Source organism: Ctenopharyngodon idella, chromosome 1, assembly GCF_019924925.1.
Source record: "Ctenopharyngodon idella isolate HZGC_01 chromosome 1, HZGC01, whole genome shotgun sequence".
NCBI classification, from domain to species: Eukaryota; Metazoa; Chordata; class Actinopteri; order Cypriniformes; family Xenocyprididae; genus Ctenopharyngodon; species Ctenopharyngodon idella.
In genome coordinates, this window is record NC_067220.1 from 6,629,034 (window position 1) to 6,643,647 (window position 14,614).

Sequence of the window (14,614 nt, forward strand, 5' to 3'; positions counted from 1 at the left end):
ATATTTAGTTGTTTTTGTGTGAGGTTTCAGGCCAAAAACATACTAAGAAGACATTAATGCATGGCCAACACACTTTATTTTTTGACTTTATCTTAACTACCTGATTTTTTATTTAGTCACAAAATGTAATTATATAATTGCTCCACCTTTATCTGCATATGTACTCTGCACTCACGTAAAGCGATATATATATACTATATAGCAAATCTCAACTGCTTGATCGCTTGTATTGTTGCAAAATGTAAACTTTATTATCATCCAGCTCTAATCTGCTAAATGCGACTATAATGCATGAAGATATTGAGATATTATAAACATTAACATCATGATTTCCTGTAAAGCTGCTTTGAAACATTGTGTATTGTGAATAAGTTCTTTTAAATAGGTTAAAATCATTAAAACTCCAGCTGACTTATTGTTTGAGTTCACATGTAGAGTCATGATCAGTCCTGCTTTTATGAAGATCAGTCAGCTGAGATGAACTTCGAAAGGTCGTAAAAAGATTATAAAAGTCATGTCACCTTTATAAAGCACTTTATACAGTACAGATTGTTTCAAAGCAGCTTCACAGTGATAAACAGTGAAAATAATGTCTATTATAAACACTGACTCAACTGTAAGTTCTTCCTTGAATTGTTTTTGCTCCAGAGAAGCAAAAAGCTGACATTTTTCAAGACAGATTTAACGTGTAAGTGGCTGAAATGGCCAAAACTGTCCAGACATCAACAGCGTCTTTAACACTTCACAGATTCACCTCTTGGGGAAGCGGCTAGAAGGACGTCACTTCTGAGAAAAGCTAACATGAAGTCACGCAGAGAGTGTGCTGAAGCCATGTGACAAGCATTTGAGAGAAAATGAGAGTAAAGTTGGTCTGGAAGCAAAATGCTATAATGCAATAACCAGGTAAAATACAGCTGCAAGCAGCCATTAAGGGGCCAAGCACAAGCAAGAAGTAAAATCATCAGTAAAATACAGCATTTTATTTCATATACTTTATTGTAGTTAGTGGCAATTTAATGTTTTGTTCAGTTATACCGCCACCAACAGGCACAATCCCACCACTTTTTTAAGTGTCAAATTTGGTGAAAATATCTCATTTCGTTTAGGAGTTATAGACATGTTTGAGTACATAAAAATGACCCATGCATGACTTTGATTACATTTTCTTGCCACTTACTGTCAAAATTTTGGCATTTGGGCTTTAACGTATCGCCGATGACCTGTTCTGAATTTTCTACGGTGGTTTCGTCTCAATCGGACTAATGGTTTCAAAGATATTCGTGAAAGTTGTTTTAACGCTAAATCACAACGTTGCACAAACCATAAGTCGAAACCTAGCATGGTATCATTCGACTCGGCAAGGATTCAGGAATCTTAGGAGATGGCTCCCATGAAAATAAGTTATGAGCATATGAATATTTGATTTCACCATTCATTGACGCTGTCTTGAAATTTCTCAGGCTCCTTCAGGGCATCGTGCTGATGACCCATACCGAGTTTCGTAATGATACACTAATGCATTCAAAAAATATAGTATTTTGCTACAAATTGCAAAATGGCCGACACCCAAAATGGCCCATATGGTAAAATTGGATATCATTCAACTCAGCATGCTGCCCTGAATCTAACAAGTTTTATCATTTTTGGCCAAACTGTTGGAAGTTATAAGCAAAAATAGCCATTTTTGCTATCTCCAGACCAGTAGGTGGTGCTAAGTCAAAATGCAGCATGTAACCTCAGATCATGCTTGTGATGACATGTACCAAGTTTGATCTGAATACGATAAAGCAGTGGTCTCAAACTCAATCCCTGGAGGGCCACGGCTCCAACCCTAATCAAACACACCTGATCCAATTAATCAAGGTCTTCACGATTACTAGAAACTTCCAAACAGGTGTGAACTTGAGCTGGTTGGAGCTAAACTGTGCAGAGCTGTGGCCCTCCAGGAATTGAGTTGGAGACCACTGTGATAAAGCGTTGTGGAGATATAGCCTCGCGTCCAATTTGGCATGCTCTTCGAATTTGTTTGAGCATTATTCGAGAATAGTTGGGTTTATCAAAAAGCTTTTTCCAGCAATGTCTGAAGATGATCTGATTTGATTTTAACCATCTAGGAGGAGTTCAAAAAAGTATTGGTCCAAATTTTTTTTGGCAGGATAAGTTTCATGATGGAAAATGTCATAGGGTGCAATCAAATCGTACTGAGCCAAGGAAATATAACGTAAACATAAGTGAAATTTTGGACAAGTGGTGGCCCTAGAGAGTTTGATCTAAAGACACCAAATTTGCTGTAGTTAATTTTGGGACTGGTTTCCATCAGTGTGCCAACTTTCATAACTTTCCCGCAAGCGGTTCTATGGGCTGCCATAGACTAATATACGCCATAAGCTAATATATGCATAGACTAATAATAACGCCAACGGATACAATAGGTACCATCGCACCTTCTGTGCTTGGCCCCTAAAAATCAACTCTGTTGTCTAGTGTGGTAGTGGCACTATGTTCAGAAGTTTTTTTTTCAGCTGCAGAGACCTGAATGCTTGTTGAACTCAACGGATAGACCAAAATACAGACCAGTTCTTGAGAAGAACCAGTTTCAGTCAGCCAGAGATCTGCATGTAGAGCAAAAATGAATTTTCAAGCAGCACAATCCCGCCTAACAAAAATATGTTGCAAGAACATTTTGCTAACATTCCCATTAAGTTATAAAAACGTAATTTCTGAATGTTTTCTGAACTTTCAAAAAATCCTAAAATGTTTCAATTGGTTATGTGAACATTAAGGGAACATTCCATTTTATCATTTTGCTAACATTATGGAATGTTACTTTTGAATGTTCTCTGAAGATTCTAAAACAAGTTGCAACATTTAAAAAAGTCCACATGAAGATCGATCAATCTGCGTTTCATATTTTTTTAAATAGTTGAGGAAATTTAAAATGCATTCAGATTATCATCGATGGCCTGAAGCGCTCAGCAGCTCGAGTCATAAAGTGAAGCGCTAATGAATATCAGTAGGAGTGCATGTGGGAGGAAGAGTTTATCGGCCCATCTGAACAAACATAGAGAGCGAGCGCGAGATAAGGTGTGTGCAGAGTGTCTTGCATTCTCCGTTCGTGACCTCCCTCGCCCCCTTCACTCCACAGGCACCTTCGCTCCACAGGGAGACGAGCGTTCGACACGCTGGGTGAAATAACACTGGATTCCAGGAAACCGGGGCCTTTTTTGAGTCTTTGCAAAACAACATCTGCCAGTTTGCGCAGCTGAGCTGTTTTTGTTTTGTCAGGGTGAGCGATGGGAGATTGGAGGTCTTCATTTTGACAGCTTCAATCCCAATGAAGTTCTCATAGCAAATTGGACATTCACTTTCAAGCTCTGTTCCATGCAAGTGAGCAGCCTACCTAGACGGCATTTTAAAGTTGGAACAATGCGCTGCCTTTTAAGAACCCTTATTTTGAAACAGATTTGAGATAAATGTTGATTGTCAATATGTTGTTCAATACAAGAAGCGTTTTTTAGGGGTTCAAGCACTGAAACTCTATTGTAATTGTTAAAATTTCCAAGGATCAGCATTCTCCCCTGAAAGTGATCGGGCAGAGCAAACTGTAAGTCGTAGAAACTTGAAACTTTGAGGACTGGTAGTACTCACACCGTCTACAATGTCACCAAGGCTCGCCCCAATCGGCCTGACGGGGGCGCTACAATGGTCAAAAGTACGAAATGGCTCATAACTCCTAAACCCTAGGCTGAAGTATCATATATCATTGGAATCTTTGGCTCAAGATGGACAAAATGCATGTCTCAGATTTGAAATTTCAAATCTGAAATTTCGATTCACGGTCCCTAAGGGCCGCCAAAACGTTCAAAGTGGGCGGAGCCACTTTTACTAAAATGGCTATAACCTGTGAACGGAATGAGATATTTTCACCAAACTTGGCACACATATGTAAGAGCTTATTCTGTGGTCACGTGAAAAAGGATGCGGCGACTGGCCACTTGGTGGCACTATAACATGGAAAAAAACTTAAAAATGGCTATAACTATGCAACCCGAAGTCTGATTGACTTGAAAATTGGCATGCGGTGCCTTTGACCAAGGTGCCAAGACTGCCTTTGAGGGCATTCGTGTATCTCAAAAAATGCAGCTGGTGGTGGCCAATGAAGTTTGAGCAGCTATCAGGCAAGGTTAATGGAGGCCGATCGGAACGAAACTCTGGGCCTGTGAGAAATTAGAAAGAAATCGTATTGTCTGTAAATGGTCTTTTCGAGATGGTTACAGACTTGCTAATTAAAACATAATACCTATGCATGTGCTTAAAGGCTTAAAAGCACTTGAAGCACTTATTTATATTTTATTGACTACTATTTTGAAAGAGGAAGACAGAACTGTTGAAGTGATGCCATGTGAGAACGGAAGTGAATGAGTAAACAAAATGGATGAAGTTTGCTATTCCTGTCTCGTGTGCTTCAATGCTTACTAACTCCTGACAGATACTACAATTTTTTTTTTAATTTTAGTTTGTTAACAATAATAAATAACCCAGTGCAACTGCTTATGCAGCTCACTAGTTTTTGGAGCTAAAGAGATTTTGATGGACCATAATGCAAAGAATAGCAAGTATTTATATGTAAATGTGTGTTTGTGGGACTGGCCCCCATGATCAAAGCGAGCCAGCGCTGCCTCAGTATACATATATGTGGGCTGTTTTATGTTTGATAATGAGAAAAGGCCTCTTTAGTACTTTGCATAATGTATGGTGATTTTAGGCTTCAGAGCTTTTAGCTGTGTACTGAAACCATAAGGTGCTCCAACATTTTACCTGAAGCCTTTGAAGTGAGCTTGATAGTACTTGATAATGTAGTCGAAAACTGATGTACCCTAAATAAACCACTCACAGGCCCATAGCAGCTTCCTTTTGTCCCTGAATTATGCTTTTGATATACTTTTTTTGCCCATGAGTTGTATTTGTTTCTCAGATGTATTGGTGTAAAAGATAGGCCCTTTTTGAGTGGATAATATGGAAATGTTCTGAAATTTCAGGGAAACTGGTAATACGGAATTATATCACAGTTTTGAAATTCCGTGCCTTGATTATGCACTGCAAAAAAATAATTTTCTTACTTGGTATTTTTTTCTTGTTTTAATAATACAAATATCTAAAAAAAATTTTTATCAAGATACATTTACTTGAGAAGCAAAATGACTTAAAATATCAAGTCTTGATTTTTGAAAAATGTATAAAAATGAAGTGAAATCATGCTTAAAACAAGAATCATCCACTTCAGCATTATAAATGTAGTGTTGTGTTTTTCGAGAGGCTGATGATGCACGTGTGGCATTGACACATTGAGAGCGCCGAGGGGCTGCGATTCCCCCCTGATGATCCAGTGTTTGTGGAGCGTGTTCTGATCCGCACCTGTGCTCTGTTGGGAAGGGCAATGAACCAAAATGGGTCATAAGCCCTGCGCACGAACCAATCCAACAGCTAGAGACGCTGACATTAACCTGTGTGCACACATATGAGAGACAAATTCTAAAATAAGTTCTTTCAACAAAACAGCTGTATTCAGATATTTAAAGGGATAGTTCACCCAAAAATGAAAATTCTGTCATCATTTACTCACCCTTAAGTTGTTCCAAACCTGTATGTATTTCTTTCTTCTGCTGTACACAAAAGAAGATATTTTGAAGAATGTTGGTAACCAAACAATTAGAGAGTCTTTGCATGATCCTGTCAGTTCCTCATGGATAAAAGTCCCAACCTGCTGTGTGTGTGTGTGTGTGTGTGTGTGTGTGCGTGTGTGTGCGTGCGTGTGTGTGTGTTAAATATCCAGTTGCACTCAAAATACATCATGTTATGGCAGTACATTGGGTTGTGAATATCATTTGTCATCCCTAGCAGTGTTTCTCATCATGTTTATCCTGCTATGTTCATCACACACCAGCTCCTGCTGCACAGACACAGACATCGAGACTGAGGACATTATAGACAGATCTATCAATATCCTTCCACATTCACACTCCAGACATCTCCAGATTGAAGTGCAGCATGCTAGTTTGCTTTTAATGAGCACCCTTGAGCTCTCAGACACATTCAGCACCAATCTATACTCTCATTCAGAGAAGGAAGCAGACAGATGAGACGAGAGAGAGAAACACCAGTACATGCAGACGCAAACACAAATACAGGTGATCTATTACAGTGGCTTTCGACTAGCAGGTCACAAACTCGAAAATGGGTCACAGGTCTGTTGTGATAAAGCTCCAGTGATGCTTGTGTGTTCTGGGGGGTTTCTAGGACATCGCTGGATTCTGGATGGTTGCTTGCTGAACTACGTCAAAGGTTTTGAACTAATATAACCAAGAACCACTAATAAACTTTCCTAACAAGTGAACAAACTACTCAGCTAACAAAAATATGTTCCAAGAATGTTTGGAACATTCCAAGCATTCTTGGAACATATTTTGTTCCATGAATGTTCCAATTAAGCAATGATATTATTTCTGAATGCTCTACAGTTTTTTAAAATGTTTAAAAATATGCAGATGTTAAGGAAACATTCCATTTTGCAATCATTATGGGAATGTTACTTTTGAATGTTCTCTGAACATTCTAAAACAAGTAGTTACGTTTAAAAAATGTTCCATTAATGATGCGTTAAAAAAACTGAGCTAACCTTTTGAGAACATTGTTAAAAGACCAGATAACTTTGAACGAACATTCTATTAATGTTACTTTGAGGAACATTGTCAGAACGTTCTGAGAACGTTCCCTGTTAGCTGGTAATAGAATCAACTGTTTTTATCGGTTTGATTCTGATTAGCTTCATTCATCTGAGCTGTGTTGTATGAATATATTGTACAAGGCATTCAAATGATTAAAAACTTAATTAACAGAATCCTGCTTTTTCTTTAGGCCACAAGCACCTAATTAATGTTGTGGAGTAGATGTCAATTAGAGTTGTGGCAGGCAAATCCTGTAAAAAAATGAATCTTGTGTTTTAGTAAAACAGATGTTCGTGAGCGTCTTTGTGACGCAGTGGCCTTAATGATGTAATATTCAGGCCATGTCTAGAAACGTGAAGTGGGAATATTATATAAGTCATATAGCATACATGATGGTCTGTATGAATGCCGTCAGAAATCACTGTGTCTGATGATTTAATGTAATGCAAAATTATGAAAACAAGGATTTAAACTTCAAAACTTGCATCAAAAGTTTAAAAAACACATAATATGAAGTGACAGTACATCATACACTCAAAAAAAATGCTGGTTTAAAAACAACACAGCAAATGTTTTTTTTTTTTTTTTTTTAGATACAGCGATTAGGTTTTTTTACCCCAGCATTTGAGTTGTTTTACCCCAGCGAATGTGTTGTTTTAATTATATAATAAATCAATGAAAAAAATATTAATTATAATAATAATTAAACAATAAACATTTATTAAATTGCTTATTAATAAATGTTCACCGTTTGATTATTATTGTTGCCTCTAGTAATTATGTGTCCGATTTTTAATTTCCAACCTATTTTGGGTTCATTTTAAGCCAGACATATAGTCATTTTTAAACAATTGTTGGGTTAAATAAAACTACCCAGTAGGTTGGTCAAACATTTAACCCAACCACTGGGTTAAAACAACCCAATCGCTGGGTTTGTCTATTTTCAACCCAACTTGGGTTGTTTTTAACCCAACATTTTTTAGAGTGTATAACACAAGCTGCATGTCAGCTGTGAGAACAGCATACTTAATTTCTGTGTGCAATTTTAATTGAATCGCATTGCAATTTTAATTAGCTGTGTACAGTTCTGCATACTATTTTTAGTGCAATTTAAAAGATACTGTTTAGTATTGTGTGTTGAACATTAACACACTTGTTTTGTCATGCACAGATGTAAGTCACCATCACTGTAAAGACTGTAAAGATTCAGTATCTGCTAGTCACTTTGAAGGATTTGCAATACAGAATTAATTTAATATTTCTACTCAAGGTCCAAAATTAACATTTTGTCTCACCATCCAAGTTTGGTGCCACTAGTGGCATATATTAAGCTAAATGCAGTAAAAATAGTTTGAAGATGCACAACCTTGGTAGATTATCTTGATTGCATTTGTCCATGTCAATTGCAAAGATCAGATTTCTTATTGATATTTAAACTTTGCATTATTTTGCAATACCTAAATATGTTTCAGTAACAGTAGAGTTTTTATAATTATTATTATTATCAAACCTGACTTGCATTTAATGGTGGAAATTCTGGACCCTGTTCTTGGTCTTTGAGGATGAATATGGTGTTCACAACCCACTTTTCTTACACAGTGTGACTTATTTCTGAGCGAGACATGATATTGTAGGCAAGGCTGGATTTACATTCTTTTGACATAGGCAAAAGAAATTTTTGCATTGCATTACGTTGGGTTATTAAGTTTATTGTAGCTGTAGCTACAATTTTTTTTCTGTCATTTGAGATTCTGTCAGTCTCATGTTAGGCTAAAAGAAGGAAGCTGCTACACACAGGCTATTTAAGACACGGCAAATGCTAGATTTCTCTGCTCCTCAAATACATAAAACATTAGCCATATAGTGTTTCTCGAGTAAAGAAAATTCTGTACTTATTCAAAGAACCAGTTCTTTATTTACCTTTGCAGTGCAAACAAGCAGCAACGGTCGATAGAGGGGGTGGAGTTATGTGGTTTGACTGACGGTTTGAGGAGCCAGTGAAGTTACGAGGTTTAGTCACAAGCTCTTTTTAATAGTTTTCATTGGTTAAATATTTGCAAAACCCACAGATGGATGTAAAATATGACCAATAGATAAAAAAATAAATAAAATGACGATATGGAGGTTTCTGCCCGACAGCGACGATATTTTAAATGTTATTAATTTATAAAGTAATTGTCTTACAGAGTTTTAGCATTAGTGTGAAATAATAATAATGATTAAAATACAATATTATTTCACCTCATTGTAATTACCTCCCCCTGTAGGGCAGGGATTAATTGGACAGTGAAATGGTGGGTTTGATTCCCAGGCAATGCATGCCATGAACCGATAAAATGCATATAAAATGCAAAGTAAGTCCCTTTGAATAATTTATGCCAAATGCATAAATGTAAATATGACAGGTTATTGTAAAATACGAGAGTTTGATGCTGTCAACCAAAAAGAATAATGTGCAATGATGAATTATCCACAGTTATAATTTCATGTTGACTTTAAAGAAGTGAAAACTATGATAGGGAGAGAGCACAAATATGCCGGTTTGTTCATGCAATGCCAGAACATCAGAAGTCATGCAATTGTGACAGATGTCAGCAGACATGTTAAACAACAGGGATGATTTAAAGAGGTCTGAGAGCCGCTAGATGCTGCTCCATCCATGAGGAAGCATCTTTCATTACTCATTCTAACAGGTCACTGTTTCCCACAGCAGGAGATTCACAGCGTCTTTAAATCATCTTGACCCTATTCTGGGTTACATTAATGACTGTCGTCATATATTTAAAGAAACGCATCCTTGCTTTGTATATGGAACAGATTATGATGCTGAAAGAGGATTTGAAACCAGCTTTGCAGATTACTTTATAATGGTAAATGTTGGGATTTGAATTCATTATTCTGGACAAAGTCCAAAACCAGAAAGCCTTTTAAAAAGGGCTGAGATGTGTGAGATTATTACTCCGTCACATGTTCTGAAGCCACTTTCGTTTTCTCGTCGAGGCGGTCGTGGCACGCAGCAGAACAGATCAATGATAAGCCAAACATAAACCACAACACACTATTTTTTTTAGATTCCCTAAAGGATGAGCCGATAGAAGCCGCAGGTCAAGAGGTCTGTGCGCTGACAAAGCTCCCACAGATGGGAAATGACTTCAGGGACATGACACGATATTTACTTCCTTTATCTTCTTCACTGAGTCCCTGGAGAGGCACATTAAGCCATAATTACAAAGAGTTCACGTGTGTGTGTGTGTGTGTGTGTGTGTGTTTGAGAAAGAATACAGTATAAATGTCAGTAAAAGGAAATTGTGGTGCTGATAATTCTGTGCATTCCTGTAAGGAAGGGATAGATGAGTGTCCATCGCTGATGAGATCAAATTATAGACTTTTTGTTTCTCAAAATAGCATTTGCTAAAACTGCTGAAATGATGTATATCAGTCTTTTCTGTTTTATTTGAGCTCTGTGTTTTAGACTGGAGCAATGGTTCTCAATTTTATTAACTGTTGAGGTGTTTGGTATGGAAACTATATTAAATATGAATAAAATAATAAATAAAGTCACATATGTGAGAAATAAATTTGCAACAATGTTGTTTTAGTATTATTTATGCACTATAATAGTATTTTGAATTAGCTAGTTTTTACATTTTTGTTTACATTTTACTAATTTTGTTATGTGCTTTTGGCATTTGTATTAGTTTTTTTTTTTTTTAATATTTCTAATTAGCTTTAATTTATTTTTTATTTCAGTTTTAGTATACTTCAACAGAAACTTATTTTATTTCAGTTTGTTGCCAAGGCAATAGTTTTTAATTTTCATCCAATTTTTTTACCTAATGTTTATATTGTACTTTATTTCAGCATTATTTCAATTAACTATTTTTAATAGCTTTAGTTAATACTAACAACACTGATTTGCGACTGTGAGATATAATTTCACAATTATGAGAAATAAAGTAGCAATTATGATTAATAAACCACAATTACTTTCTTTATATTGAGGTGGAATCAGGCTATAGATGGTGTCTATTTTCAGGTAAGTGGTCATCTTAAATGTGTAATGTTTTGTTCCCATTTTTTCATTCCATCCACATCCACTATTTTTACATTTTTAAGCAAGACATTTAGCTCATCTAACATTCTCCAGTAGCATTTGATCTTTGAGGTCAAGATCTTCAGAGGGAGATATTTTTAGTCACAGAACGATATGCGTCCTATTAAATGCATGATAATTAATCTTTCATGTTTGTTAGTTCCAGGTGAATAACGCAGCAGCGCTGTAATGATTTCAGCCGTGTTCTCAGATGCACATGTGTTGAAATTAAACATGTTTGTGTTATGTAACTCCATTGAGAGCGTTCCAGTAAAACACATTGATTATTCTTACAGAGTTCAACTGCGGTTCGACTGTGAATGTTCATGTAGGAGAATCTGAAGGAAAATACTGCCTATTATTATTTTAATGACAGTCAATCATATTTTCCTACCAAATAGCACTTTTTTAGCAGCATACATTTAACTACTTTGATACATAAAACCTTCATGCCTTTTTTGCATTAATAAAAATGAGATTTGTTTGCATTGCAAAAAGAATTTTGGGGTCCTAAATATAAGCAACAGTCATGAAGTCTCCCGCTTACTGATAGGCCTATAAATTCTACAACAATAAGTAGGACAGGCTTGTAAATTATGAAGAAGCAGATACAGTAACGGATGTGTTGCCGAGTCTGCGGTTTTCCCGCAGAGTTGGGCTACTTAGCAATTAGGTAGGTTTTGTTGTGCAGACCTGGCAACCCTGCCAGGAGGAGAGAAGCTGCTCTGGTGGGATTTTGTCTCAGTATTTGAGAATTCATCTTTCTCAAACTGAATAGCGGTTTGTTTTAAAGTGTCAGACTCTCGTGATCTCTCTCTGACACCCGCCCATTATTTTGACTGACAGTTGGGTCTCATTGAGCTCTCGGCTGTTTCACAGACATGACACGACTGACCTTAAGCATCGCTCTTCTGACTGACAGTTCTGTTTTAGATCTTCAAATCAACTCGTTCTCCAAATATCCAGCACTATTCTCATGTTGTACAGCTAGCCGGTCATTATGAAATATTGATTTGAGTGTTATTGATCTTATTATGTGAGAAGAAAGAGTGTGGAGTGAATCAAGAGACTTACCACAGCCATTGTGTTTATTAGACAAACTGAACGCTGATAACACGCTGGAAGGTCTCCCTCCTTTTTAGCCCGGAGGACACGGCGTCCATGATTTCCAACAAGAATGTCAAATTTGGACTCATCTGACCATAGAACACTTTTCCACTATGAAACAGTCCATTTTAAATGAGCCTTGGCCCACAGGACTAGACGGCGCTTCTGGGCCATGTTCACATATGGCTTCCTTTTTGCATGATAGAGCTTTAGTTGGCATCTGCAGATGGCACGGCAGATTGTGTTTACCGACAGTGGTTTCTGGAAGTATTCTTGGGCCCATTTAGTAATGTCATTGACACAATCATGCCGATGAGTGATGCAGTGTCGTCTGAGGACCTGAAGACCACGGGCATCCAATAAAGGTCTTCGGCCTTGTCCCTTACGCACAGAGATTTCTCCAGTTTCTCTGAATCTTTTGATGATGTTATGCACTGTAGATGATGAGATTTGCAAAACCTTTGCAATTTGACATTGAGGAACATTGTTTTTAAAGTATTCCACAATTTTTTTACGCACTCTTTCACAGCTCTGCCCATCTTTACTTCTGAGAGACTCTGCCTCTCTAAGACATCCCTTTTATAGCTCATCATATTACAGACCTGATATCAATTAACTTAATTCGTTGCTAGATGTTCTCCCAGCTGAATCTTTTTAAGCTTTCTTGCTTTTTCAGCCATTTGTTGCCCCCTGTGCCAACTTTTTTGAGACCTGTAGCAGGCATTAAATTTGAAATGAGCTCATTTAGTGGATACAATTGTAAAATTTCTCTATTTAAACATGTGTTATGTTATCTATGTTCTATTGTGAATAAAATATTGGATCATGTGATCTGAAAGTCTTTTAGTTTTCATTTTATTCAAATTTAAAAAACGTCCCAACATTTCCGGAATTCGGGTTGTATTAGAAGTGCAATATAGACGAGCTTAACGCATGAATGCAACTAAAAACCACAAGAGTCCAATTTTTGATTCTGGTCTTTAAAGCGAATACAAGAGTCAGGCTGATTGTAGAATGTCTATTTTTTGCCACCAGGGTTATTTCATGCTATCTTTATAGATAAAAATATGCAGCGAGAACAGCTGTAGGACAGCAGTACTGATCGCGAGGGAACGAGTGAACAGAACACATTGAAAAAGCAGCGAATAACAAGTGCCTATTAAAAGGAGCAAGAAAACAGAAAGTAAGCTGGTTATTATGATGCATTCTTCACTTTTAACATGCATTTATGGATAGAACAGCTGAAAATGACCATAATTAGTGGTGTTTGCTAAAGGGCATCACATGTACTGCTCATAGTTAGGGTTATGATTTGAACAAACCACTCAGAAGACCTTAGAAACATGCTAAATAAACACAATAAACCAGCTGCATAGCAACGTGCAAGAATCCTAGCAGTATGTTTGGTACAGTAAAACATTGTTTACATGGTCAGTTATGTCACTGATGCTCTTTTAAATAAACATATAAAGGCTCATTGGAAAAATGTGCAAAACTCAAAAAAAATTACCTGTGATTTCCAGCTAAAATAAACACTAGAGGGAACAACTTTTATTACTTTTCACACAAATCATGATTACAGGGGCAGATTATACATTAATGAAAAGACTTATTCTCACACGGTTCCTTAATTGTACAATAAAAACCCTTTTATAGGGTTTAGTGCATGATTTTGTATACTAAAAGCTACATGTTGACGTTTGCATCACATCCAGCTCCGTATGACTTTTCTGACGTATAGTTAACTTATAGTTAACGTATAGTTAACTAGCTCGGTAGCTCATTGTGTACATGCTGAATGTTCGAGTACGAGTCCCAATAAAAGAGGTCGCGGTCGCTTTTGTTAATGCTATCAGTTAAGGTTAGTGAACGTGGTACAAGCTACCACCCAACTAGACCAGACTGTTCTGCTAGTAAAACGTGCTAGCAATGTGTTAATTCATGATAGAAACATGTTAGCAATATGCTAATTCATGTTAAAAACATGCTAGCAACATGATAAAACATGCTAGCTGAGGTAAAGATGTTAGCAATGTGCTCATTCATGTTAACAAGATATCAGAACATGTTAACAATGTGCTAATGAAACATGCTAACAATGTGTTAAATCAAAAAAAAAAAAAAAATCATGTTAACAACATGCTTACAAATGTAAACAATGTGCTAATTCATATTATAAATAAGCTAACAATGTGTTAAATAATGCAAACATGCTTACACATGCTAGCAATGTGCTAATTCATGTTAGAAACATGGTAACAATGTGTTAAATCATGCAAACATGCTTTCATGTGTTAACAATGTGCTAATTCATGCTAGAAACATGCTAGCAACATGTAAATCATGCAAACAACATGCTTACACATGTTAGCAATGTGCTAAGTCATGCTAGAAACATGCTAATGTTAAATCTCTGTTTTTCTGATAGCATGTTTCATGTTAGAAACATGCTAACAATGTGTTACATCATACAAACAACATGCTTACATGTGTAAGCAATGTGCTAATTCATGTTAGCAACATGCTAGCAACATGCTAAATCATGCTAGCATTGTGTTAAATCATACAAGCAACATGATAAAACATTATAGCAATGTGATCAATCATGTCAACAAGATATTAAAACACGTTAGCAATGTGCTAATTCATGCTAGAAAAATGCTAACAATGTCTTAAATCATGCAAACAA